Source organism: Chrysemys picta, chromosome 10 (assembly GCF_011386835.1).
Source record: "Chrysemys picta bellii isolate R12L10 chromosome 10, ASM1138683v2, whole genome shotgun sequence".
In the NCBI taxonomy this organism is placed as follows: Eukaryota; Metazoa; Chordata; order Testudines; family Emydidae; genus Chrysemys; species Chrysemys picta.
In genome coordinates, this window is record NC_088800.1 from 22,834,344 (window position 1) to 22,861,060 (window position 26,717).

The 26,717-nt window shown below is 44.4% G+C and overlaps 1 protein-coding gene across 2 annotated transcripts in view; it reads left to right on the top strand.

The window, feature by feature from the left end:
* The first annotated feature begins 9,275 nt into the window (after positions 1-9,275).
* Positions 9,276-26,717, top strand: part of MAPK6 (mitogen-activated protein kinase 6) — a 56,711-nt gene continuing 39,269 nt past the window's right edge. Inside the window, exon 1 of one of the 2 annotated variants that reach the window (XM_065559435.1) lies at positions 9,276-9,569. The gene's annotated coding sequence lies outside the window, so the exon portion shown is untranslated. Of the gene's footprint in view, positions 9,570-10,105; positions 10,350-26,717 lie in introns of those variants that run through there. The other variant, XM_042853921.2, reaches the window with a different exon arrangement.

Sequence of the window (26,717 nt, forward strand, 5' to 3'; positions counted from 1 at the left end):
ACCAAGTACAGATTTTGCCCCAGATCCCTAAGCGGCCCCCTCAAGGATTGAACTCACAACGCTGGGTTTAGCAGGCCAATGCTCAAACCACTGAGCTATCCCCCCCCCAAGCTGAAACCCTAGATCAAAACATCCCCTGACCTTTGAGGAGTCATGACCTGAACTTTGCACTTGAGCGCCATCTCCAATATGTTAGAACAAAACCTGGATCTAAATACACCTTAACTTTGGAGGTGTTTGAATTCTCATCTGTGTCTTTGGGCTTGTCTCTGTGAGGCGTATGTAGAAAGGGCAATATGGGGCATAATGCAGGCTTGATGCTGGAGGCTTGTCTGTTCTTAATGTATAAACATTTTAGTCCTTCATGGTAATGTATGCTGAATGTACAGGCCCACTGTCAAATGTTGCACCACTGTCAAATTCTGGGCCTAAAGCTAGTGTAACCCGCCTTTACCCTCAGGCAACCACTCCTGGGCTCTTTGGAATGTCTAGGCTGAACTCTGTAAATAAAGAAAAACTAAGTTAAACAAAAACTGCAGAACTTTTCTCTTCCTCTTTGGGTCAGGGGCAAAGGTGGCTTCAGGAGCCGGATCTGGGTCTAAATTTTTGTTTCCTCTTGGTCCCTGTATTTATAAGAGGCTGAAACAAACACTGAATCTTAACACCCCTGAACTTGGGGACATCTATATTAAAATCCAAATGTGTGATACTGCAGGTGGGTTCTTTCCCTTCCTTCCTTCTTAACATACCCACCTCAGGTACATGAATGCAGGGTCTGGAAGGCAAGAGCTCCATACATGTGATGTGGTGTATCCTACCCCAATATACTTTGGCTGTGTGCAGGAGCCAAGACTTGCTGATGTCTTAGCTGAAATGTCTAGATTAGACTCTGTTTTTAAGTTCATGGGTGCAGGGACCTAGTCTTCTACCATATAGTTGCAAACACTGCTGACACTTGACTAGTAATGACCAGCCAGGTGAGCATCACCATCTGGGGCTTGAAGCACTAGCTCTACATTCCCAATATGCCCCGGAGACCCACTTAGCAAGTAGGGGCCCAATAAGGTGTGGTTCTGATTACTTGCTATTGCACCTGTCCTGCAAGAACAGAATGTTTAGAGGTTAGGTTTTTTAAACAGGCACTCTGTGGAACTCACCCAGATGTCAGGAATCATCTCAGAACAGGTAGACCTGTAAGGCTCTGGGAGAGTATCTGGTCTATATGTAACTTGTGGCTTTATTAAGTATGCCTTTGTCCTAAGCGAAGTAACCAGGAGACAAGCCCCATTCATCTTTGCAGTCAATGGGAGTTTGTCCTGCATCAGCAAGGCAGGACTTCAGGCCCATAATGGCCACTATTTGTGGCAGAAGCAAGGATAATAAAACAGGAAATGCGGTGCCAAATAGAACGGCTTGTAGCAAACATAAAATTGAATGAATGGGGAAGGGAGACAATATAAACTGATGGGGAGCATGCAGTATTCTACTCAGCATCAAGAGAGCAAGGCCATAACTAACTAACTGGATAATCTGGGGAAGACTTGGCAGAGGGATAACTAAACTCTATTTTCCATATAGAAGGAAGATAGTGAATAAAACACACTTGTTTTGATTCACAACCAATGGCTTTATTAAATTCCCTTCCCTATCTCAGCATGACAACTTAGTATCTATTGACTAACATCCTATAAAGCTTTGATGTGTGAATAGACTTTAGACAGCTTCCATTTGAACTTGACAAGATGATCTAAGGAGTGTAGTGTACTGGACCCATACATCCACACCAATGTCACCTCAGCAGACACAGTATGAAAAACTGATCATTACAGCGCTTTGTAATTATATTCAGCTAGTCACTGGAAACAGTAAGACATAATGTCTTCAAAAGCTGCCAGCTATTTTAATCTACTTCTACAAAAACTGGCTTCCCGTTTATTTTCTATAAAGCATCTTATGGCATTTTAAGCTGCCTGATTCTGGAATACAATGCAGTCTATGTAGAGATTTGTGTGGTTTTGTTTTTTTCCCTTTGTGTTCATTGGTTATGCTTGTGAGGCACTCCAGAAGGACCCAACAAAGTTAGGTAACTGGGTAACAGAATGGTAGACCATGTTCATTGTAGAAAAATTGAAGATACTGTAATGAACACTGGAAAGCAGAATATAAACTACTTCTGCACAATGATGAGTTCTGAACTGGCTGTAAAATCTTAAGGTTAGGGAAGGGAGAAGTTATAAGGATCACTGTGGACAGTCCATTAAGACGAAATCTCAATGCAAAGTAACAAGTCAAAAGGAAATGTTAGGATGTATTAAAAAGAGAATGAAGAACATATGCAGGCAATATTACCATATCCATTTTTAGAACATGTCTTGGACATAGGACTAAATCAAAACCTCTAACATAAGTCCAAATGCTGGAGCGTTTGTGATCCAGAACAGAACTCTGTAGCCCAGACACCTCTCTAGTGTTTCTTTGCCTCCAATGTTGCATTCCATATTAAACACTCCACATTTATTTTGTTTTTAAAGACTTTAGAAAAGAAAGAGAGCAAAAATGACGAGAGACAGTGAACTGCTACAGATGAGATGACTTGATTTACAAGGAAGTTAAATAAAAGCATTCAAAATGATGAATGATCTTGTGCCAAGAAGGCCAACAAGAGACCTCCTAATTACATTCTTCCTTATTACAAGAAAAGCAGGAGACTTTACATTAAAGGAAACATTAAAAATTAGAGAAAAGGAAATGCCTGTCTATTCAGTATGTGTGTTGTTTGCTACCTTATCTGCTGTGCATTGTATCAGCTATACTGCAGGTGAGTTTAATATTTAGTGATCTTCCCCATATCATGCCCAGAGTGAGGGTCAGGAAGCCAGGCCTGGCACCCCAGACCTGGTGCACTTGAGAGGGATTAAAAGGGGTCTAAGAGTGTAGTTCACCCTTTAACCACAACTGCACAGGCAGGATGAGAGCTCCAGTCACAGTGGAAGCTACCCTGGCTTGTTACACGCCAGTCCAACAGAGGTTTGGGATTGAGAAGTCCATTGTGGTGAAGCTGAAGTCTCTAGTCCCTGACCCTGCAAACCAAACCCCCATTGATACAGTTTTGGTATTAATCATATTTATTAGGGTAGCGTCTAAGGCAGCGGTGGGCAAACTTTTTGGCCCGAGGACCGAATCTGAGTATGGAAATTGTATGGTGGGCCATGAATGCTCACAAAATTGGGGGTTGGGGTGTGGGAGGGGGTGAGGGCTCTGGACTGAGGCAGGGGATTGGGATGTAGGGGGAGTGAGGGCTCTGGCTGGGGGTGCAGGCTCTGGGGTGGGGCTGGGGATGAGGGATTGGGGGTGCAGGAGGGTGCTCTGGGTTGGGATCAAGAGGCTCAGAGGGCAGAAGGGGGATCAGGGGTTGGGCTACAGGAGGGGGTCAGAGGTGCAGGCTCGGGGCGGTACTTACCTCAAGCAGCTCCTGGAAGCAGCGGCATGTCCCCCCTCTCGCTCCTACACAGAGGCACGGCCAGGCAGCTCCGCACACTGCCCTGTCCGCAGGTGCCACCCCTGCAGCTCCCATTGGCCAATGGGAGCTGCACGGGGGCGCTTGGGGCGGGGACAGCGTGCAGAGCCCCCTGGCTGCGCCTCTGCATAGGAGCCGGAGGGGGCGACATGCCGCTGCTTCCAGGAGACGCACGGAGCCACTGCATGCGCAGAGCGGAGCAAGCCCCGGATCCCACTCCCTGGCGAGAGCTCAAGAGAGCTTGAGGCCAGATTAAAACATCTGAAGGACCGTATTTGGCTTACAGTCTAAATAGATCAGACAGGTTTTTGGGAGGGGCGGGGGGGGAGATTTGAACACATAAGCAGAGTGAATAATGTGATGGTGGCAAATGTTGTGTTACCTCCACAATTGTATTGTTCTGTTAGTAACAAAAAAAACCCTGTGTACCTACTGCAGGGGGCATCTCACTCCCCAGTTTCTCCTCCTCCTCTTGCTGAGCCTGTCACAGGACATGAAATGAGTTTAAATGACTAACATGGCCAAAATTGAGATAATGAGGTGGGGAGAGGGGACGAAAGCATCCTGGAAGGAAGGAGAGATGGTACCAGTAGTGCCCCATTTCTCTTGGCCCCCCTTTTCTCTTACTGCACTCACATGGAAGAGAAAGGTCACATTCCCATCTGCTCCATTATACAGAGCTGCTATATGACTGATGGTTCTTGGGGTAGGGCTGTTATTCACTTGTAACCCCCTGCCTCTAGCGAGCGGTAGCTTTGCCCATGGTGGCTAGGTGCTGGCTCTGTAACACCACCGGCTTGTCAGCCATTCAAGAACTCTTCTCTGGGCTATGCCAGCCTGTCTTTGCCTTGCAGGTAAACAAGAGTCCCCTTGAACTGTTCTCCTGTGAGAACCTTCCCCTGACACTGGCTACTCACAGAAATCCCAGATCCTCTGCCCCCAAAGGAGCAGTGTGCCCCAGTTTACTAATTTTACCCTACACTCCTGCTCCTGTATAACACACAGCAATGGTAATAAAACAAGAGAAGGGTTATTTAGGAAAGAACAGCGATTCAACTAGAAACAGCGTGATGGAAACAAATGGTTACAATGCAAAACAAAATCATGGAATGTGAATTAGGGCATATACACCTCTACCCTGATATAACACGATCCTCGGGAGCCAAAAAATCGTACTGCGTTATAAGTGAAACCGCGTTATATCGAACTTGCTTTGATCCGCCAGAGTGCGCAGCCCCGCCCCCCCCCGGAGCACTGCTTTACCGCGGTATATCCAAATTCATGTTATATCGGGTCGCGTTATATCAGGGTAGAGGTGTATTTACTAATGTTACCTTTCCTATCGAATGAAATAAGCTTTCCCCCCAAAGTTCAGTCTGTTGCAGAGCTGGCTGGCTTCACAGGAACCAGAAGCCAATTTTTTTTTTTCATGAGAACATCTCTGCTCCCCAAGATGGCTTCTCCCCTCCTCTGTAGTACTGAAACAGTCTTTTGTCTTTATTCATCGCCAGGGCAATCCCCTATCTGTTGTTATGCTCCTTGTTTTACCTCCAAGTAGGTTTGATTGTTTGAAGTAGTCTGATGATCTTTCATTGATAGAGCAAAGCTAGACAATTGAACCTCAGGCTATGCTAACCGGGGCGGGGACAATTCCCTCCTGCTTGAATGGGCCTTGGTGATTAACTTTTACTCTAAGACCATAAAACAGACTTTAAATATAGTTACATTATTCCTTAAATATTACCCATGCATACATTTTGTAATGGTTATGAGTCTTGATAAGTTATGAGCTGTGAAGATACCTCCCATGTTACCTCTTATGGATAAATACCCTGCAAGATATGTGTTTGGTGTAGCGAGTTTGTCAAATCTGAGACAAGTTGTTTGCAAGGAACAGGGGACCCTTTGCCAAAGGGTCTCTCTGTCACAGTAACTTAATACCAAACTTCAAGAGTGTGCAATGAAAATGAACAAGTCCATAAAAAGGTCACTCATGGATCACAAGCAGCAAAATATGGAATCTGGACAAAATATGGACAAAAAGGCTAATGTTTCAGCAGATAATTAACTGCCATAGGGCACTCTGTCTTGCACATGCTGTTGATATTGTATTTAATACAAACGATTCACTAATTTAAGGGGATAATCTTGAAATCCTTGCTCCGGGAAAATTCTTGGAAGCCAGTGGGATTTTTGTCTGAATAAAGAGGACAAGAGTGCGCTTTAAACTAAGAACAATATTACAGGCTCTTCAAAGCACAGAATTTTTATAACTGGTGGGGGGAAGAGGAGTGTGAGAGAGAGGGAGAATCCTGCCCAAAAAAACTGGGGGCAGGACCAACTGCTTAAAAGTCAATTGAAGCCTGCCACTGAAATCAAGCAGAGAAGGCTCTGGCCCTATGTTGTCATGGAATGAATCCTGAGAAATACTAAGCACAAATAGATTGAATGCTTGGGTCCTCATTATGGTAAAGAACCATTTGGGAGTTCCCAAAATCTGGCCTTTCCTGTTTTTAAAAAATGTTGTTAGTGGTTGTTGTTGCATTCCCTCTCCTTCCTGCTGTGTCCACCGTCTTCCCAATATCTTGAGCAGCCTTTTAATCATCTGAACAGTTCAATGGCTCCGAGGATGTTAAATTGGTTTTGAATAGAAATATGAGATAAAGCTGCCTGTTCTGTTTTAATGACTGTCCCTTTTTATACCTCTAGATAAATGATATGTTAGACGACTCATAGGCTTTATCGCTTTATATAGTTGGTGCTATAAATAACTACTAGCCTTTTCTGACTTATAAGCAGTAGTAAGGCTTGCAGTGTTGTGTAACTCAAAACCTAAGCTGGGCACACTGAGACCTAAGCAAAAAGGCCCTGTGCTTCTGAGCAGAGCATTCGTTAACTAGCCAAACAGCCCGTCGCCCATAATGTTCAAAGGTTAAGTGTGCCCAAAGTGGAGTAACTCTACTTGCATGACCTTCAGCTGAAGTGACTGCTTGTTTTCATCTATTTCATCTAAAATGGCCAAGCAAACAGGCCCTGCTTGTGTGGGAAAAGTCAGTATGTACAGATCTCATCTGGCTCCATCTGGAGCTGGGCAAGGTGCCCAGCAATCTGCATCTGACTGTCATGAGTTTAAATCCTAGTGCCACTGGTTAATTTAGGATTCAAACTTGTCGAGGGTTTTTGTGGGCCAGCTGTAAGTGGGACTCTTTACAAAGAGTTCAAATGTAATCTTAATCCCTCTGCAGGGTTAGGGTGGATGTTGCAGCAAGTGCAGCGCTGTTCATTCCAGCGAGCTATTGTGCTCTGGGAGTTAATGCCGGGCTACTAAATTGCCCAGTAATCATTCCAAAAAAGCATTGCTGTGGGGTGTTGAAAATGAATGCATGGCATTGTCTCCTCCACACTTCCTTCTTCTGGACTGATGCTGTGCAGTGTAGCCATTCAGCCACTACATGCACCGGCAAACGGGAGAATGCTGGAATTAAATACATACTGTGGTACTATATTGGCAAGCATCACCATTAAGAGCCTCAGCACTTCACTCAAGTGGGCACTAGCCTGGTTTTACAGAGGAGGTACTCAAGGTACAGACAGGTTAAGTGGCCACACAGGAAGTCAGTGGAGCCAGGAATAGAACCAGAATACCTGTGTTCAATTCCTGGGTCTCACCACGAGAGAACGTTCCCCTTAATTCTGTCCCCTCTCTCAAATCCCTGTGCTGCTACAGGCGTTCTCAAACTGGGGATTGGGACCCTGCAGGAGGTCATGAGCTTATTACATGGGGGGTCGTGAGCTGTCGGCCTCCACCCCAAACCCCACTTTGCCTCCAGCATTTATAATGGTGTTAAATATATAAAAAAGTGTTGTTAATTTATAAGGGGGAGGGTCACACTCAGAGGCTTGCTATGCGAAAGGGGTCACCAGTAAAAAAGTTTGAGACCCACTGTGCTACATCACTTCTGTGAATGAATTTGCTTTTCACTGCAGAGAGACTAACCGCATTGGCAAGAGCAAGGCATCATGCAGGAAGGAATTATAAAGCAATATCCAAACGACTTTGCCCTTAAAGGAGATATGATCTAGTCCTAGGCCTCTCCTGAGCAGAGACATCAGATTTGGACTAAATTAGCAACTTCTTTTGATTTGTAGCCTAAACAAAATCTGAGCCCAGGCCTCCAGAAATGATCCGAGCTAGTACACTAATCCATCGTGCCACTTAGCCCAGTTTGAAACAATGCTTGCCCTTGCAAACAATGATATAAAAGCTTTTGCAAGGTTGGCACTTTACTGGGGTTATAATAACCGTCACCTGACTCAATCTGTACCTGCAAATGTTCTTTATCTCTTGTCACGCATTCACCTTTTAACTACCCATTCAATGACTGCATAGGCTATTTAACCCTTACACACCACTTTTCAGTGATGAGCTGCCAAAGTCTTAAGAACCGGTTCCCTATCAGTTCTTCGGCAGCATGTCGGAGGTGGGTCCTTCAGTGCCGCCGAAGACCCGGAGCGAATGAAGGACCCGCCGCCGAAGTGACGCTGAAGACCTGGTAGGGAACCGCCCGGTGAGTACAAGCCCCACGTGCCTCCCAAAACAGCCTGTTTCCTCCCCACCCACGTCCTGCCCCAGACGGCCCCCCTCAGAACCCGCAACCCATCAAGCCCCCCTGCTCCTTGTTCCCTGACCACCCGCTCCTGAGACTCCCCCACCCTAACTGCCCCCCAGAACCCCATCCCCTACCCAACTCGCCCCGCTCTCTGTCCCCTGATTGCCCCGACTCCATTCACCACTACCCTGACAGAGCCCCGGAACTCCCACACCAATCTGGTAGTATGAGTTTGGGCTGGGGTGGGGCTTGTCTGACAGAAAAGATGATACACTCTGGGCTTGTATCTATCACTTCTGTATTGCATACACCCTCTGCAGCCATGGCTAGGAAGATGGATAGTGTGGACTGTTCTCCTAGGTTTGAGGGTGGGCCCTGTGACCTTTTCTGTTATGGGGGGGACAAACCCCACCCTCCTTACAATGAGTAATGTGGTACTGGTGGTGAGGGATCCTCATGGAGACTTCCTTCATCCCATCTCATGGGAGATTGGGTTCAATATTCTCTGCCTCTCCTGGCTTTCACAGTGCCCAGCACTCAGTCCTGGCATTCGACCACACACATTTTAATTGCTTGTTTCAGCTGTTTATTATGAAGATCCATTGAAATGGCACTTGTATGGGGGACAGTATAACAGTGGAAAAGGAGAGGTTCTGAAGAGAGATGCCCTTTGATAATGCAAACTGATACAGCAGCTATAATTTATGCACACTATGTGAGGCACCAAAAATAAAATCAATTGGGAATTCTCATGAACAAGATGGAGGGGGTAGTTGTCTATGTGTTTGAGAGAGAATACCCTTGATATGGAATTTGTCTTCATGCAGTGGGAGCTGATGTCGCAACGTTAGCATATTAACTAGCTTTTAGGATTTGTACTTAGTACACACTATTGGCTTTTCAAGCTGTATGTTGATCTGAATATTTTTAATGGAATTGTTTCCTATCATAACTATTCTGCATTTTGTGGCTACTTCTGAGGTGTGTGTCTTACTTTTCACGTTTAAATATAAAAGGCAATAAACAACTGTTTGTAAAACCAAGCACAAGTGGGTCAGCCAGGGCTGTCTTGGTAACAGTCTCTCCCCTAACAAATAGAGGAGTTATGTCAAAAACAAACATGTGATAGGTTGTATTTATACAGGATCACTGGACGCAATTATGCAATCATGAAAGCAACCAAACATAGCCAGGTTTCCTTGCTTCATCTGGGATGCCACCCAAATTTGTCAGTTGTACTTCAGCATTAGTCTCATGCTGATCCTTCTATCCTTGGGTGTTGCTGTACTAATCTATGGAGCAACCCTCTGTTGGCCCTCTGCACTACTCTATCAACACTTTCCCCTACAGACTCTCTCCTTTCTGCCTCTCCTAATTTTGTGGACCTTCTGAAGCTCCACCAAACCACTCTGACCTTCAACAAGCTAAGGATGATGAAGCAGGTATGGAAGCAAGTATACATCTATTGCAAGAACTGATGTCTCATTAGACATTTATTTAGTATTCCTGGCAAGTTATAGTAGCAGTGCCAGGATTTAACAGGGGCAGCCAGAGTTCACTAAACCACCTTTTTGTACAAATCTTGTGGGAATGTACTTGGAAGTGCAAAGTCAATGCATACATGTATCAACACTAGTATCCTGGTAAAATTGATCAGCTATGTCTGGTCTCTCTTTATCCTCACTTTTTAACACTGAAAGAAACCTAGATCCTTTTCATCCCTGGTGTAATTCCATTTAGATCTATGGAGTTACACCAGGGATGAATTTGCCCACTCTGTGTTGAAGAAATATTTAAATGACTTCATTCTTTATAAATTTCAAGAACTTTTACTCTGTATTTTCTGAAACTCTTTCTGTAGGGATGGTCTATTTTTCTGCCTAAGAGCAGGGAGTGACTGTGTGTGATTTAAGCAGCAATCTCACACCCTCCTCCTCCTCTCATTTACATATTTATATGATGAATTATTACTAGAGTAACAGCTGTACACAGTACTCATATCTCAGCAACGTAACCTTCCCCTTCTCATCAGATCACTTCTATTTCTGACTAGAAATCTTCTGGTCGACCTTTTCACTTGCTGTTGATGAGGTTTTTTTTTATTCTGTTGGTTGGTAGATCCTTAGGGATATTGTCTTCAGTGTCATTTATATTTATTCCCTCTGCTTAAAACAAGACACCAGATACAATGATGCTGAAGAGACAAGACAGCTTAAAAAATGGTAAGTTAAATGTTTGTGTGTGTGTGCTCTCTCCAATGAAGTGTTCATTAGTTTAAAGGGGATAGTATGAAGAACTAGAATTTGAGCTCTAACTACCCTACTAGTCTAACATTAAAACACAGAAACAAAGTGTGTGTGTGTGTGTGTTTATTTTTAACTTAAAAATTAAACAGGAATATGCTGACTGGGGTCTTGGTTATATAGAATACTTTAATGCTTTTATATAAGCTATGTATGGGGTTATTTTGTTTTGGGTTTGATTTGGATTGGTGTATGTTTTCACATAGCACCAAGATGAATGAATGCACTGTGTAATCTCTTTAGATAGATTGTATTTAGTGTATTTTCTGTAATGATGCATGGACAAAAATACGAGGATGACTAGTTAGACTTTCCATTGTGAAAAAAGGTAGGGATGAAAAATTCAAGCAGCACCGATATTATTTCAATATGATGAATTGCCCAAATATGGAGAGAATTACAAATGTAAAATCTTTGTTCTTACTAGAAAGTTTTGAAAGTCACATCAAGACTTAAAAAATATGAAACAGAGAGAAGGCTCAGAGTTCTATGCTGTGTGAACCTGTAACTGCAAGATTTTTTGAAACGTAACTTATTTGCATGCCTCTTTAAAATGTATCTTATGTATTGCATACTACAGAACAAGTGACTTTGGGTTGGGCTTCAATGCAGTTGTGACACAGAACTTAATATCAGCAGTAATATTTTGGAGGCAGTCTTGTTTGCACACCTGCCTTTTAAATTCTAAGGATAGTATTGTACTACAGGGTTTTGGTTTGGTTTGTTTAAGCAGATTTCCCCTCTGAAATTGGCATGGAATTATGACTTTTAAAAAGAATCAATTTTGGCTTCTTAAAAGGGAGTTTCTGATAAGACATGAAAATGTTGCTTTTCTTGTGTCTAAAGGGGTGTTTGTAGTTGGAGAGTTACTGAGCTCTTTGTTATAGTATTAAAGACAGCACTAGTGTTTTCATGACACTGTCTTGTGTATCTCTTTCCCTTTAGTGCTTTTCCTGAGACAAACAGAACTGGGTATACAGAATGAAATGTTGAGAACCTGCTGCTCCCACAGCAGGCAATGGAAGTTATAGATGCTCAATAGCTCTCAGGGTCTAACCTTGAGATAGCAAAGGATGGTTCCCCTGAGTCAAGGTCTTGCTGAAGTCCATGGGAGTTGGATTGGGTCACAGGAAAGGGCTCCCATCTTTTAAATTCACTGTTTGTCTCAAGGGTTTGGTTTTTTTCTTATGAAAGTTTTGGTATCCCAGAGCAGTTGAAAACAATGGTGTTTTTCAAAATGCCTTAATATCTTGTTAAACTTGTAGTGTATCCCTGAGGTAAAATCGCATTTCAAACAATCCCTTCAGTTGATTATCTGCACTGATTGTTACCATCTTGCAACAACTGTCCTTCTGGGCAGAAGAGAAACCCATTGCCAGAATTACAAATAATTTACATAACCCAATTTAAAGCTCTAACAAAATGTTCCAGTGCTAAGAGGATTGTTATACTGTAATTAACATGTGGGATGAAAATACTTTCTGAAGTTCGGGAACACTCAAAAGATAGATTAGATCCCTAGGAAAGAAAAAAAATAGCTTTTTGCCACCACTGGCAATGTAAACAAAATGATCAATATAAAAACAACACATTGCACATGATGATGAAGTATTCCTGGGCCATGACAGTTCATGCCAGTTCTGCAAGCCATTAGTAACAGTAGTTTGCGTTTTGTTGGTGTGATTTTTTTTTAAGGCTCCCAAAGCACTTCACATACTCTATGCAAGCAGTATAACTAAAATGTAGCCAACTGGTGCACAGCTCACACAACAGTGTACGTGGGAAAGGGGAGGGAGGAATTCTGGCTAAGGGCACTGTGTCATGGGATTGTTAATATCCCTGCAGGGTATACAGGACCTCATTTTGGACTTCTATGACTCGTGTTGAGTAGTCCTAATGAAATGACTGGACCTACTTATGCAATAAGGTAGTAGTGTGAGTAGAGATTTCTTCCGAAGGACCTTCACACGCTGAACTTTGTGGCACCCAATCTATCCACCTCAGAATGACAAAGGGCTGAATCCACCCTGCTAGGACCAGAGGCCACTCAAAATAATCTGCTATTCTAGACAAAACTTTAGTGGGCCGCAGCCTTCCTCCTAGGCCTAGGGCAGCAGATTTGGCAGGGGCAGCTGAGCCAAATGTGAGTGAGTAGTGTTGCAATAGGGTGACCAGATAGCAAGTGTGAAAAATCGGGATGGGGGGGGGGGGCAATAGATGCCTATGTAAGAAAAAGCTCCAAAAATCGGGACTGTCCCTATAAAATCAGGACATCTGGTCACCCTATGTTGCAACCTGATGGACTGGGCTGCGGTGCCTCTCAAGTTTGGCCCAGCCACCTCTTTATCAGGGAAGGGCCGCTGGGCCAAATCTGCCACCAGAGGCAGTTGCCCAGAAATCTGCCGACCTAGGCAATTACCTCGTTTGCCTATAGCTAGAGTGGCCTCTGACTAGGATTGGAACCTTTGGTTCCAGGAAGCCTGCATAATCCAAGGAAGATGGTCAGATCATTGAGCCTTCCCCTTCTGTTGATCAGTAACTTATTTTATTGTGTTTAAGATCCTCTTAAATCAGCCAAATAAACCCATAAAATGTCAAGTATAATCTCTGGGGACCAGCATTAAGAATAGCTGAGCTCCATAAAAGGATGCTTCCGGGATGCTGGAGGAGAGAAGAACCTGTCCTTGACCTGCTGCTCTGAGGTTTTGCAATCCAGGCAGTTTTCCACCCAGGCTAGTATGGAAATGGAAGCAAGTAAAAAGAAATGACACTAGCTCTAATCATTGCAATGTGGGATTGGTGTGTTTCACATACACCCCTACCTCAGCCAACAGCGACTGGCAATGTAAACAAAATGATCAATTTAAAAACAACACATTGCACGTGATGATGAAGTATTCCTGTGCCCTGACCGTTCATGCCAGTTCTGCAAGCCAATAGTAACAGCCAACAGCTGAGGTGACGATGTCATCTGAATCTTCAAAGTAAAAAACTCCTATTAAAGGGCCATGCAAGTGGGATGTCTGAGCAAAGGCCAAACCACAACAGGTCTGTACAGCAGGACAGCATCTGTTTTACATGCAAATCAAAACAAGATAACAGAAGTAACTAACTGCAGTCTGGAGAATGGGCCTGCCTTCTTCCAGCCATCCTCCTCGTGTCTGTTCAGCGCCCTGTGTCACATCCCATCCTCTGTACAGAGGAAAGGAGCAGCTAGTGTTAGGACCCTGTACACAAGGGGCTGAGCTGAGAGCACCCCTGCACCCTGTCACAGGATGCTTGACAACATTAGATGGGCCCACAAGTCCTCCACCCCTCACTGATCCTTTTAAGAGGCATTTACAGATGCCAGCTCACTGTGGCAAAGTGCATGACCCACTTTTTCCACTCTCGTCTTGCAAGAGAGCTCTTTGAACAAATGTGCGGTTGCAGAGGGAGAGCGCCATCATCGAGTCTGTACTTGGATCCACATCTGAGGATCACAAAGAAACTAGGAATGTTATCACATCTCATTCATGCGCTGCATGTGATCTGGAATGACCACTAAGGAACAGGAACAGCCTGCAGGGGTTTTTAAATTGTTGCAGTGTTAAAGTGAACAGTGTCTTCCTGTCTAAAAGCGTAATCTCTTATGGCAGTGTATCAAAAAGAGAACTCTCTGAATCTTTGAGTGGATTTAGATGTTTTTTAAGAACCCCAGGAGGGCAGGAAGTGAACAACCTAGAAAAGGTAATACAGACCCAGGCCTGTATTAACTTCTGCGGGGTCAGAGTGTGCACCCTGCCCTCCCTCCCCCACATCCTTGTGGGGATGAAACGTAGGCTGAGGTGACTGGAAGCCAGGATGGGGGAGAGATGTCTTGGATGATGAGCTATGCAATTGGGGAGCGGGCGGGGGGGGGGGGGAGGGAGGAACAGGACTGGCTGGGCAAGAAGACTGGGATGGGGAGTCCAGAGGATTGACATTAGGACTTGCAGGACAAAGAGGCTGGGGCTGGGATAAGAAGCCTGAGGAGTGAAGATTGCAATCGTCTAAGTGAGGAGAATGGGAGTGGGATGAGGTGTCAGGGGTGGGAAAGAGACCGGACTGGGACAGGGTAGAAAGGGGCCATGTTTGAGAGGAAATGGGCAGAAGAGTCTGTGCCCAGTAGAGCAAACTCCCGTCTACAGCCTGGAATGGAATCCAAGATCCCTGAGTCTCAACAATCCTCTGCTGTCAGCATATATCTATGAAACCCTGTGTCTAGTGCTGGTCGAGAGACGATGACAACTTACTACTGCTATCAGTTAGTGATGAGCACCATAGAAAAACTCATCTGGAAAGTAATAACTGGATTTAAATAGCGTGCAATAAACAAGGAACAGGGCCACATGTTGAACAACGAGGGGAAAACAAAATATTGAGTAGCTGCTCATTAAGCGAGTGCTGTCCATCCGGTGCATGGAACGAGGCAAGGGTCCTGTGGGGGGGAACAATGTGATTAAAGACTGTATCATAATGCATATTCACAAAAGGACCAAATTAAGGTGCACAGACAAATTAATTCTGGCATTTCATAACCTCTGAGTGCTTGACTTTGCAACCTTGACATTCTTTTAATGTTGGGTGTGTGTGTGTGTGGTGGGGGGAGGGAGATTGAGATGTATATTCCTTAATTATGGGTTTTAATCCATTTTGTTTGACATATGGTGGGAGATGTGCTGATTATTGCAAATTCAGTGTCTTAATAGTTCTTTAGAAAACAGATGGGCAAATATACTAGTTCACTTATTTCTGTGCTCTCCTGCTATGTGAAACATTAGAGCAGTCAACAGGTTGCTATTCTCTTGCTTGTGTCTGTAAGAAGACTTTTAAAAAATTCCATGTCCCTCTCGCTGTCTTATTTAATTACACCAGTTACTCTAGGTTCCTAGTTTGAACATTCCTTGTCATATCACAAAACTTAAACCCTGCCACTGATTTACAATTGGCTTGTAATGATTACATTTTTATTGTTTACCAACAAATACTATTGGACCTAGGATTATAAACACAAAGTACAGTGTAGTACTTTGATCTGAAATTGTACATTCTCAGTCCTTGAGTTGTTTTACCACAAGCAAATGAATTGCCTTCATTATTTAAACAGACCTGTTATCTCCAACCACCATAATCTCATCTCCTCTGTACTGCTAGAAAGAATTTAAACAGTCATTGCAGCTGTGGAAGTGCCATCTTAACTGGTCTCAGATTTAAAAAACGGGTACCATCTCACACAATCTTAGTAGGGTTAGGAAAGAATGATTTACTGGATAGCTGCGTCTTCTGTTGAACTGTTCTCTTCTCTTGAATTCCAGGGGCAGTAATTGCTAACGATGTCAATTCAGCACATTGGACAATTAAACTCCTTATTTTATCCTTAGAGCAGGTAGAGATCAGGCAGTGGTAATAGAAGGCTCTTTGGCATTGTAGTATAGCTCTGATAGAGGGGCTCTATACCCATTATGTCCTTGGCCTCTGAGCTACTTAGAACCAGTTGTACTGGTGCAGTTGAAATAATGAACAAGTATGTACTGATAACTGGATGAGGTCCACCATATATCAATTGTTAATCACTTTTGGTTTCTACTGACCTGGGCTAGATTTGAACCAGCTATCTAGAGATGAAAGGTTCCTAATCCCACTGGTAAACTCTTGAGCCCCTTAGATCCTCTCTTGTTCTCCCTTTTTACTGATGATTAACTTTTCCATGATGAGAGAATTTGTATGGGTGGAAAAACACACTATCCTGCCACACTGGTATTCTCAGCAAATTAAGTTTTCTCTCACTATTGGCTTAACAGGAACGCTTTTTTGGTTGTTGTTTTTTCCATTTTTTTTAACAAATGGAATTACACATCTAACTTCCATGATTATGCATGCATATGGCTAATTACCTTCTCTTGCATGCACAATCAACTGATTTTGTGCATGCAGTCAAGGTAACTGTACACAATCTAGGCATTCAATTGCAGGCCCATGTATTGTGCTCAGTACATAGTGCAGCTCTCATTCCATCAAAGACCAATCTACAAGTAGGTTGAGGACAGTATATTAAATCTACAGTGAGCATGAGGCCAGCTGGCAAATGGCAGCAAACCTGGAATTAAAGATTTCTAGGTAGACTTATTCCAAAAATTGAAAAGCTACCTTTGGGAATAATCGCAAAGTTGTTTTTATTATGGGAGTGTTTGGAATGGACCTGCATTTTTTCTTGAGAAATCTCATGCTTTATCTCTTTTTATCAAAATGGTTATTGAATGTTTTTGTTTACTAAAATCTGGATTTTCAATAACTTTATCAAGAAAAAATATTCTGTTAAAAATCAAAAAGGCACTAAAGTGTTTTCACCAAAAAAACAAAAATGTCAACTAGGCTGCTTTGAAAAAAGTAGTTTAATATATTATTTTGTTTTTTTGGAAAACGTTCTCTTCAAATCCTAGAAAACCAATTGTCGTTGCAAGCTTTTAAGTATTTGTTGGAGCTTAAAACTAGCAATCCTTTCAGTGTAGTGAAATACTCATACTACAGAGTTGTACAAAAACATGAATCTCTTACTTGTAGCTGAAAACTTTTAACAATATTGAACTTAAAATCCCTGCCCCCTAGCAAATGAAGTATGGACTCTTAAGATCTAGATCTTAGATAAGAGCCTCCAGCTATGAACAGACAGTGGAACATTGTATTAATAACTACCCTTATTAGACAACTTTCTGTCCTGATAAGTCACCCAAAATACATCATATCCCCAGTATGATAGAGAATAATTACATCTGATGATGGAGTTAAACCAGAGAGGAATTCAGTCCAAGCAGAACAATTATTGTACCTTTATTAGAAGAGAATACCCGTTAAGCAATTTATTTGTAAATCCCTTGAGTATGTCTATGATTCTATGAGTAGGCACCTAAGATGGTTTTCATTGTAGTTTTAAGTGGAAAAAAGGATATTATTGAATTTACTTCCTGTGTTTGAGAAAAAGTTGTCCGGCTTTTAAAAATACATGGTCATTAATCACCTTTTTTAAAATATGTATGCAAATTAAGGGCTTATATTAAATTCCACAGGGGTTAAGCAAGAAGTCCCTCGCTTTCTCCTGCCTTTAAGCCCCCCTCCCTATTCCTACACACACACAATGCACAACATGGCCCCTAAACTGTGAGTCTAATCCTGTCCCATTAAAATCGTGGGAGTAGCTAGGTGTATTATGTCTCTTATTTATCTGTATTGCCTTTTCTGAGAAGCTTCAGGAGTTACTCAGCTTCCAACAGTGGCCATCGCACTGGTCTCGGCACAGGATATGGTAAATGCTATAGTTGCAGAAGATTGTTTGAATTTGTTATTTTGTGTCTAATTTTAAACATTTACTTGGTAGAGAACTGTTGAATTGTATTCATTTAGACCACCTTTAAACCCACATATTTACTCAGTGCAAAGATTCTAAAGAAGGTGCCCTTATACCCTATATAACATACTCACTCCACAAGGAGGAAATGCTTCTCCTGAGCTGTTCCAGCTGTCATAAGAATAGATCATTTATAAGTGATTGGAAGGAATTGGTAAACTTCTGAAAGAAGTGGAGGGACTCCAAGGTACAGTAATAAAGGAGACCCAATGTAGAATCCTTTGTTAAAATAAAATATCATACCCTGGCCTACAACTAGTCTCTGTCAGGTAGCAGGAGGCAGAGTATGACGGTAGGGTTGTTGTGATGATAATGTCTGGGGCCAGCGTGTTATATCACGAGAGCCATTCTTCCTCCTTCGCCCATCCTATTTATTAATTGCATTTATTGTATTTATATAATATGGGTGAAGGAGGAAGAATGGCTCTCGTGATATAACACGCTGGCCTCAGAACCTAACTTCTGTACCACAGTTAATTATAAGCCATGAGCACTCAGAACTTAAGAGTTTAGTTGCTCTGTGGGCTGGCGGCTTCATGCAGTACGTATTGCAAACAGGAAATAAACTATACATCAGCAGCTAGAAACTGATGTGTTGCACATGGAAGAATACTGGTCAGAATGCCGTAAAGACCCTTTTCCAGAAAGTCACAGGGTGGTCTCCATGAAAGTACTCTTTTGGTTCTACCGCAATCCACAAAACTCCCACCAGATCCTGCAGGCATCTAAACTCACTCAGTGCCTAAGTTTTTCAGGATAAAAATTCCCTTTGGAAACATCCTATGTTTCTGCCTCTGGGCATGCGCACAGCTGCTTCCTTCTAGGCCTCTGGGCACTTAATTCCTGCCTAAGCCAGGGAGCGATCCACGGAGTGGGAGGAAACAGACATTCAGCCTCCTAAGTCATCTGTGGGGCCTGATCCAGTAGGTGCTCATTGACATCGGGCTAGAGAGAGCGAGGTAATGACTCTGTAGCCCACTGGTTAGGGTTCTCACCTGAGAGGTGGCAGACCCTGAGTCCAGTCCCCCTGATCCAATCACTCTTTTGTTGTTTATCCAGAGTGAAACAGCTTCAACAGGAGAGACTGAGGGAGCCCCACATGGGAATATCCCATGGCTCAGAGGGTAGAGAACTCTTCTGAGAGGTGCAGAGACCCTGTTCAAATCATTTATCCTCCTGTGGCAGGGAGGGGGCAATTGAACCTGGCTCTCCCACATCCCAGGTGAGGGTTCTAACCACTAGGCTAAATGTTATAAGGTAGGCACCACAGGCAGCAGCCACTCCTCTATCATTTTGTGTAGGGAGAGACAAAGTATAGCTAATCTGATGTAGGTGCCTCCCTACAGCCTGGATTTACATGCCTATGTGTGAGAAAGGGGAGGGATTTAGGACACACCCATATTGTCGGCATCTCCCGTTGTCTAGTTTAGGTGGCTCCCCGCCTATCATATGGTGTTTTGTGTATCACATTCTAAAGTGCCTGTCTGCCCCCATTCGTTGCATAGGAATCTAGGCATCTAACTTGGCTTTATGGTTTCTGGATTTTCTAGGCACCTAAAAGTTAGACAGTGTGATGCTCCGCATTGCAGCGTTGAAGTCTCTTTGTGAAGCCCCCTCAGTGTCAATAACGTATAAACCCCCACAGTGCCCAGTAGAAGCTGCAGAATAGGCAGGGAAGGGAGGTGTTTATTGCTACTGTGAAGAGAAACCACTTGCAATGAGGTTGGAGTTATTATGGGGAAGTGTCTTCAGCACATATGGTGAAATCTGGCCCTACTGAAGTCCTTGAAGTCTTGCCATGGGCTTCAATGGAGTCATGAGTTTGCCTATAATCCAGATATTGCTACTATTTAGAGACAAATCATCAAACTTTTATTCAAAAAGAAACATGAGCTTATGCCAAGAAATTCCCAATCCTATATTATAACAGCAGAAGAAAATGAACAGGCAGAGGCGAATTCCTAAAAAGCCATTGTATGATTCTGATAACAAGAGTGACTCCCCTGAAATCGAAGAGGTTACTCTAGTGTAAGTGAGAAGAAGATCACGGTGCCTAACCTTCATCAGCATCATGGGAACCTCCACAGCCCAATTAATCCATCACAATTTGTAGGCCGTAAGAACGCCAGTTACTACTCCTGGAGAGTGGAGGAACAAACATTGGTCTAACCGGTCCCACTCAGTTTTACTATATGTAGATAATTCCTTCCACTTCCTTTTAGTGGCAGCTTAGTTGCCAGTAAATTTGACTCTTGGCTGACATGTAACTGGGGGGGGAGGGGGGAAACCTGGCCTATTTTGGAGCCCTGCTACAGTATGGAGTAAAAATGCATGCTATGTTTAGGACTTAAGGGAAACGCATGTAATACTGTCTGGGGCAAGTGGCATGAGTACTCCTTTTTCTTGGGCAAAATAGACAAGTGCCATCTATTAAATGGATTGAGACCTCAAACTCATTTCTCATAGGCCAGTGTTTCTCAAACTGGGGCTACCGCTTGGGTAGGGAAAGCCCCTGGCGGGCCGGGCCGGTTTGTTTACCTGCCCCATCCACAGGTCCAGCCGATTGCAGCTCCCACTGGCTGCAGTTCACCGCTCCAGGCTAATGGGGGCTGGCTGGAAGCAGCGCGGGCCGAGGGACGTACTGATCGCCGCTTCTAGCAGCTCCCATTGGACTGGAGCAGTGAACCATGGCCAGTGGGAGCCGCGATCGGCCAGACCTGCGGACGTGGCAGGTAAACAAACCGGCCCGGCCCGCCAGGGGCTTTCCCTACACAAGTGGTGGCCCCAGTTTGAGAAATACTGTCATAGGCCATCATATGGCCAACCCATAGTGCTGCTCGTGGATTACCACTATAAACTTATTTCCAGGGGGTTCTAATGTTGATGAAAATGTCCTTTGGCCAAAAACGAGGCTTTTCTCTGTATATGGTAACCACTGCAACATGAGCTTTATTTACAGATGAGCAGCAAAGGTTTCATCTGTGTAATGCAATAAAAATGCAGCTGTGCTGAGCAATGCTGCATCTGCTCCATAGAAGGAAAGTTATTCATTCCTCTAGAAAAATAAAAGTATTTATACCGTAAATATATAAACCTTAACATCAGACCCTACAATTATTCTCAAACTGAAACATTTCAGTAATTAGCTACAATCAACTACATTTATCACTAATAGCACTTTGCCAGCTGAGCACCTCTCTGCATTCAAATATTTACCTAGGGTGTGCCAACATAAATAATGTCTACACAGTATTATACTGACTTTGCAACTGTAGTGTAAATGCTGTCACAGCTATAACTCGAGAAAGGTATCTTAAACAACTACTCCAGTATCACCTCAGCAAGCAAAGTGTCATGTTCTCTTAACTACGTCACTTTAAAGATTTTTGAAAGCAGAGAGAGTAAGCTTCACCTAGTGCAGCGTAACATGGCCACCCGAAATGTGCATCAGTGGGAGAGAACATAAAATGTTTTAGGTATAGGAAAACCTATTAGGCCAAACGTCCCATTGCTTGGTTTTTTGTTTGTTTGTTTGTTTTCACTTAATCCCACCTAGGGCCAGCTCCAGGCACCAACCGAGCAAGCTGATGCTTGGGGTGGCAGCTTGTAGGAGGCGGCATTCCGCCCAATCCTAGGGCAGCATGGCTGCTTTTTGTTTGTTTGTTTGTTTGTTTGTTGTGCCGCTCTGGCCGCCCTGTAAGGGGCAGCGGCGTGGAGGACGGGAGTGCCCTGCAGCAAGCCCGGCAGGGAAGCCCACGTCCTTCCCTCCCAGCTGACCGGAGCGGTGCGGAGCCCTCCCAGCAGGGGGCACGGTGGGAGGGGCCGCGTGGCAGCGCCCCGCTGAAGCCCTGGCCTTCCCCCTTCTCTCTCTCCCCCCGCTCCCTCCCCTTCCCCCGGCTAGCCGGGGCACATCTGCAGGGCAGGGAGTCCCCCTGCACCCTGTCTCCGGCTGCGCCACAGGTTTTTTTTTTGTTTTTGTTTTTTGCTTGGGGCGGCCAGAAAGCCAGAGCCGGCCCTGATCTCACCTTCCTGCTTTTTCACAAGACTCTTAATCCTCTTCTCTCCTTCTCCAGAAATAAACCCAAGCACCATTTTTCAGTGTAGATGCCTTCACTGAGGCACCCTAAAAGGTCTGTTTTCCTTCCACACCCCACACCCCCCAAAAGGACTGAGCACTTACTCCTCCTATGAACTTCAAGAGGAGTGCAGAGGGACCCATACCATTTAGGGCACTCATCTTGATAATTTTGATACTAGTCACCTTTTAAAATTCACTTATTGGTGTTTCTCTCCATCTTTTTGTTTCGTTAAGTAGCTTTCCTTGGTAAATTATTCTATATGTTTACTACCCTTTGCCTAAAACAGTTCTAGGCCTGATCTATGCTAGACAATGAAGTCTGCTTAACTACATTGCTCAGTGGTGTGAAAAATCCACACCCCAGAGCAGTGTATTTATGCCAACCTAATTTTCTAGTCTAGACCAGGCCTCGGTATGTCTACATTACAACTGCTACAGCCTCACAGCTGTAGCTATGCCACTGTATTGTAGACATTTACTACAGTGATGGAAGGGGTTTTTCACTCTAGTAAATCCACCTCCTCAAGAGATGGCTGATCCCTTGTTCAGATCCCTTCTCCACACTCACGAGGACTTGTACCAGGAGTCTCCCACGTGCTGGGTGAGTACCTTATCTACTAAGCTAAAGACCATGAGGGTAGGCTGCCTCCTCCCTGTATCCTCAGGCAATAGTGTGCATGCTCAGGCAGGGGATAGGTGCCTGGTAATCTAGAGGGAGGCTGCAGTGTGCATGCCCAAAGGGAAAAAAATGTAGGTGCTGGGTGAATTTAGGCACCTAACAGGTTAGGTGTCAGCCAAGCAACAGTGTTGCGGATTGCAACGGTGCCTGAAAATGGGACATAGGTATCTAAGTACCTTGGTGGATCCTACTCGAAGTAATTGGGAGCTAATATATATACCAGAGTACTAAAGGGAGGTAAGTTCTTCTAAGCGTTTCAATCTTTTACTGGTCTTGCCTGGGTTCTGTTTTAGCCAGCTGCTCTTCCTCCAGGTGCTCATTTTGATCAGGCAGTGAGAAAGCTGGGAGATGGTGTCCCATATCTTTGACATAAAGGAGATGTTGAGCTGGATGTGGTCTGCACCCAGGTGGCCTTTCAGCACCTGTTGTCACATGGCGGTCCCAATAACTTTATATAAAGGTTGAATACTATTGTGGGACAGGAGTGAACTGTTCTGCTTTAGTTGTTTAATGACATTACATGTTTGCTGTAGAAACACAAACCCCTGATCTCTCAGGTCTCGCAGAGAAGAGTGCATTTACTTCTCAAATGCATTGATTTGTAACTTGAGGGCTAAACATTTTCTGTTAATGATTTTAAATATTTCACAGTTTTTACTATTTCACTTTAAATTGCACTTATGAATTGTGTTTTTTCTCTGTATTCATCACTTTGCTAATACAGTTTGAGTTCTCCCATTCTTCCTACTATTTTGCATAGGGATGATGGTTTCAATAATCTCCCAGATACTTTTTCCTGATCAGAATGCAGATGGATACTGAAGATGGAAGTACTGCTAGCCTTCTTTATGCTTAATTCCATCAAATGAGGAGATAAGACAGTGCTTCTTCATAATTTGTTTGTTGATCATCAAGTTTTGCATCATCCCCACTTGTTTCGGTAGGAGCCCAGTACAGAAAAGACAGCCCTCAGACTACACAAAACTAAAAAGGATTTTGACTGAATTGTCCCCCATATATGATTTAAAACAGAATAAAACCCACTTGCTTTGATAAATGGAGCTTTTCTATCACTGCTAATAATACGTATGTAAAATGTTCTTTTAAAACTTTCTAAGGGAATACTCTTTAAGTGTGAAGAATTCAGAGAGCTGTAATTTGGGAAGTGCACATTTGGATTCAAAACCCTATTTGTATGCCTACTAAATGTGTCTTTAGAATGACCTGTTCCACCAAGCAGAAATACACTGCAAAATGGTACCTTGCAGCAGTGTCATTGGAACAATTTGTATAGTGGGTGTATTGAAAGCCACTGAACAAAACTGCAAATCCTGTATATCATGGAACCCCCAGTTCCAGCAGTTCTGCCTTGCAGATGAGATCATCCAAACTGCAGGGTTCTCAGTTAAACCCCACTCTACCTGTCTTGGATGCTGAACGTTGGCCCTGAGAAGCTGCAAACTGAAACAGAAATTGGCTTTTAATGGGGCTGTGTTAGGAATGTGTGTATAATCAGGCCAAAAGGAGAAAGCAGCAGTTAGACCAGGGTGGGCAAACTTTTTGGCTCAAGGGCCACATTGGGGTTGCAAAACTGTGCCTCCCCGAACAGCCTGGCCCCCGCCTCCTATCCGACCCCTCCCACTTCCCGCCCCCTGACTGCCCCCCTCAGAATCCCTGACCCATCCAACCCCCCACCACTCCTTGTCCCCTAACTGCCCCCTCCTGGGACCCCCTGCCCCTAACTGCCCCCTGGAACCCCACCCCCTATCCAACCCCCCTGCTCCCAGTCCCCTGACAGCCCCGACCCCTATCCACACCCCGCCTCCTGACAGGCCCCATGGGACCCCAGGCCTATCCAACCACCCCCCGTTCCCTGTCCCCTGACTGCCCCCCAGAACCTCCACCCCATCCAACTGCCCCCTGCTCCCTGTCCCCTGACTGCTCCCCAGGACCCCCCGCCCCTTATCCAACCCCCCGACCCCCTTACCATGCTGCTCAGAGCAGCATGTCTGGCAGCCACGCCGCCCAGCCAGAGCCAGACACACTGCCGCGCTGCTCGGCAGGAGCGCGCAACCCAGCTTCCCAGAGTGCTGTCTGCGCGGCGGCGTGGCTGCAGGGGAGGGGGGATAGTGGAGGAGGGGCCGGGGGCTAGCCTCCCCGGCTGGGAGCTCAAGGGCCAGGCAGGATGGTTCCATGGGCCAGATGTGGCCCGCAGGCCATAGTTTGCCCACCTCTGAGTTAGATGATACCCAACCAAACTGCCAGACAGCTCTCTAGTGCTGGGCCAGTAAACCTGATCCATACTGCAGGGGCTCAAATCGCCCTCTCCCATGGGACAAATCAGGGGGAAGGGGCAGAGGCTGAGGGCAGAAAGACTGTCCTTGGAGAGTTTCTCCCTACTATTTTAACTGGGTGGGATTTGTTTCCCCAGGCCTTGTTCCCAGTACAGAATGAGTCACGGGGACTGCCCAGAAACCCTGCCCATCCTCCAGGTCAGATCTTAATGGATCGTAGGAGATCTACAGGAGGCCAAGTCCATTGATGAGGAGGACTTATGCTTCCCCAGCAATTCTATGTCCGCACCCGCATCCCCTCCACAAATACATGTAACCCTGGTAACACATGATTCCAGACTTTCCTGCTCCACCTTCCCAAAAGAGGGACCCTCACTGTGGGATGGATAATCTGGGACTGTCTTACTTCAGAATCCCTCCGGGGCTGGAGATTCGATGAAGTATCTCTCCATCCAGTCCCTGTCCCCTCCCACTGAGCACATCTTCTGTGGTCTGAAGGAAGAGGAGATGCCGCCATACTGGTAGCCGAGCTCGCCTTCCACGTTGGAGGGGGGGAAAGCATATGTGGATATTCTCTTTAACACGCTAATCTGGGAGACACTATTACCATCGTTGTACGGAGCTATGGAAAGCTTCCTATCTTCTGTGTGCTGCACCTTTTAAATGTCTGATACACCCCCTGTGTAATGTGCACAACAGCAACATTTTATTCTTGCTTGTAATAGCTGCACACTGAACTCTTGAGTGGAGATATAGGTCCACATTTGCAAAAGTGACTAGTGATTTTTGGGTGCCCAATTTGAGGCATCCTGAAGGAGCCTCATAAGAATAGCCATACTGGGTCAGACCAAAGGTCCATCTAGCCCAGTATCCTGTCTTCCGACAGTGGCCAATGCCAGGTACCCCAGAGGGAATGAACAGAACAGGTAATCACCAAGTGATCCATGCCTTGTCGCCCATTCCCAGCTTCTGGCAAACAGAGGCTAGGGACACCATCCCTGCCCATCCTGGCTAATAGCCATTGATGGACCTATCCTCCATGACTTTATCTAGCTCTTTTTTGAACCCTGTTATAGTCTTGGCCTTCTCAACATCCTCTGGCAAGGAGTTCCACAGGTTGACTGTGTGTTGTGCGGAAAAAATACTTCCTTTTATTTGTTTTAAACCTGCTGCCTATTAATTTCACTTGGTGGCCCCTAGTTTTTGTGTTATGAGAAGGAATAAATAACACTTCCTTATTTATTTTCTCCACACCAGTCATGATTTTATAGATCTCAATCATATCCCCCCCTTAGTCGTCTCTTTTCCAAGCTGAAAAGTCCCAGTCTTTTTAATCTCTCATCATATGGCAGCCGTTCCATACCCCTAATAAATTTTGTTGCCCTTTTCTAAACCTTTTCCAAGTCCAATATATCTTTTTTGAGATGGGATGACCACATCTGCACACAGTATTTAAAATGTGGGCATACCATAGATTTATATAGAAGCAATATGATATTTTCTGTCTTATTATCTATCCCTTTCTTAATGATTCCCAGAATTCTGTTTGCTTTTTTGACTGCTGCTGCACATTGAGTGGATGTTTTCAGAGAACTATCCACAATGACTCCAAGATCTTTCTTGAACGGTAACAACTAATTTAGACCCCATCATTTTATATGTATATTGGGATTATGTTTTCCAATGTGCATTACTTTGCATTTATCAACATTGAATTTCATCTGCCATTTTGTTGCCCAATCACCCCATTTTGAGAGATCCTTTTGTAGCTCTTCGCAGTCTGCCTGGGACTTAATTATCTTGAGTAGTTTTG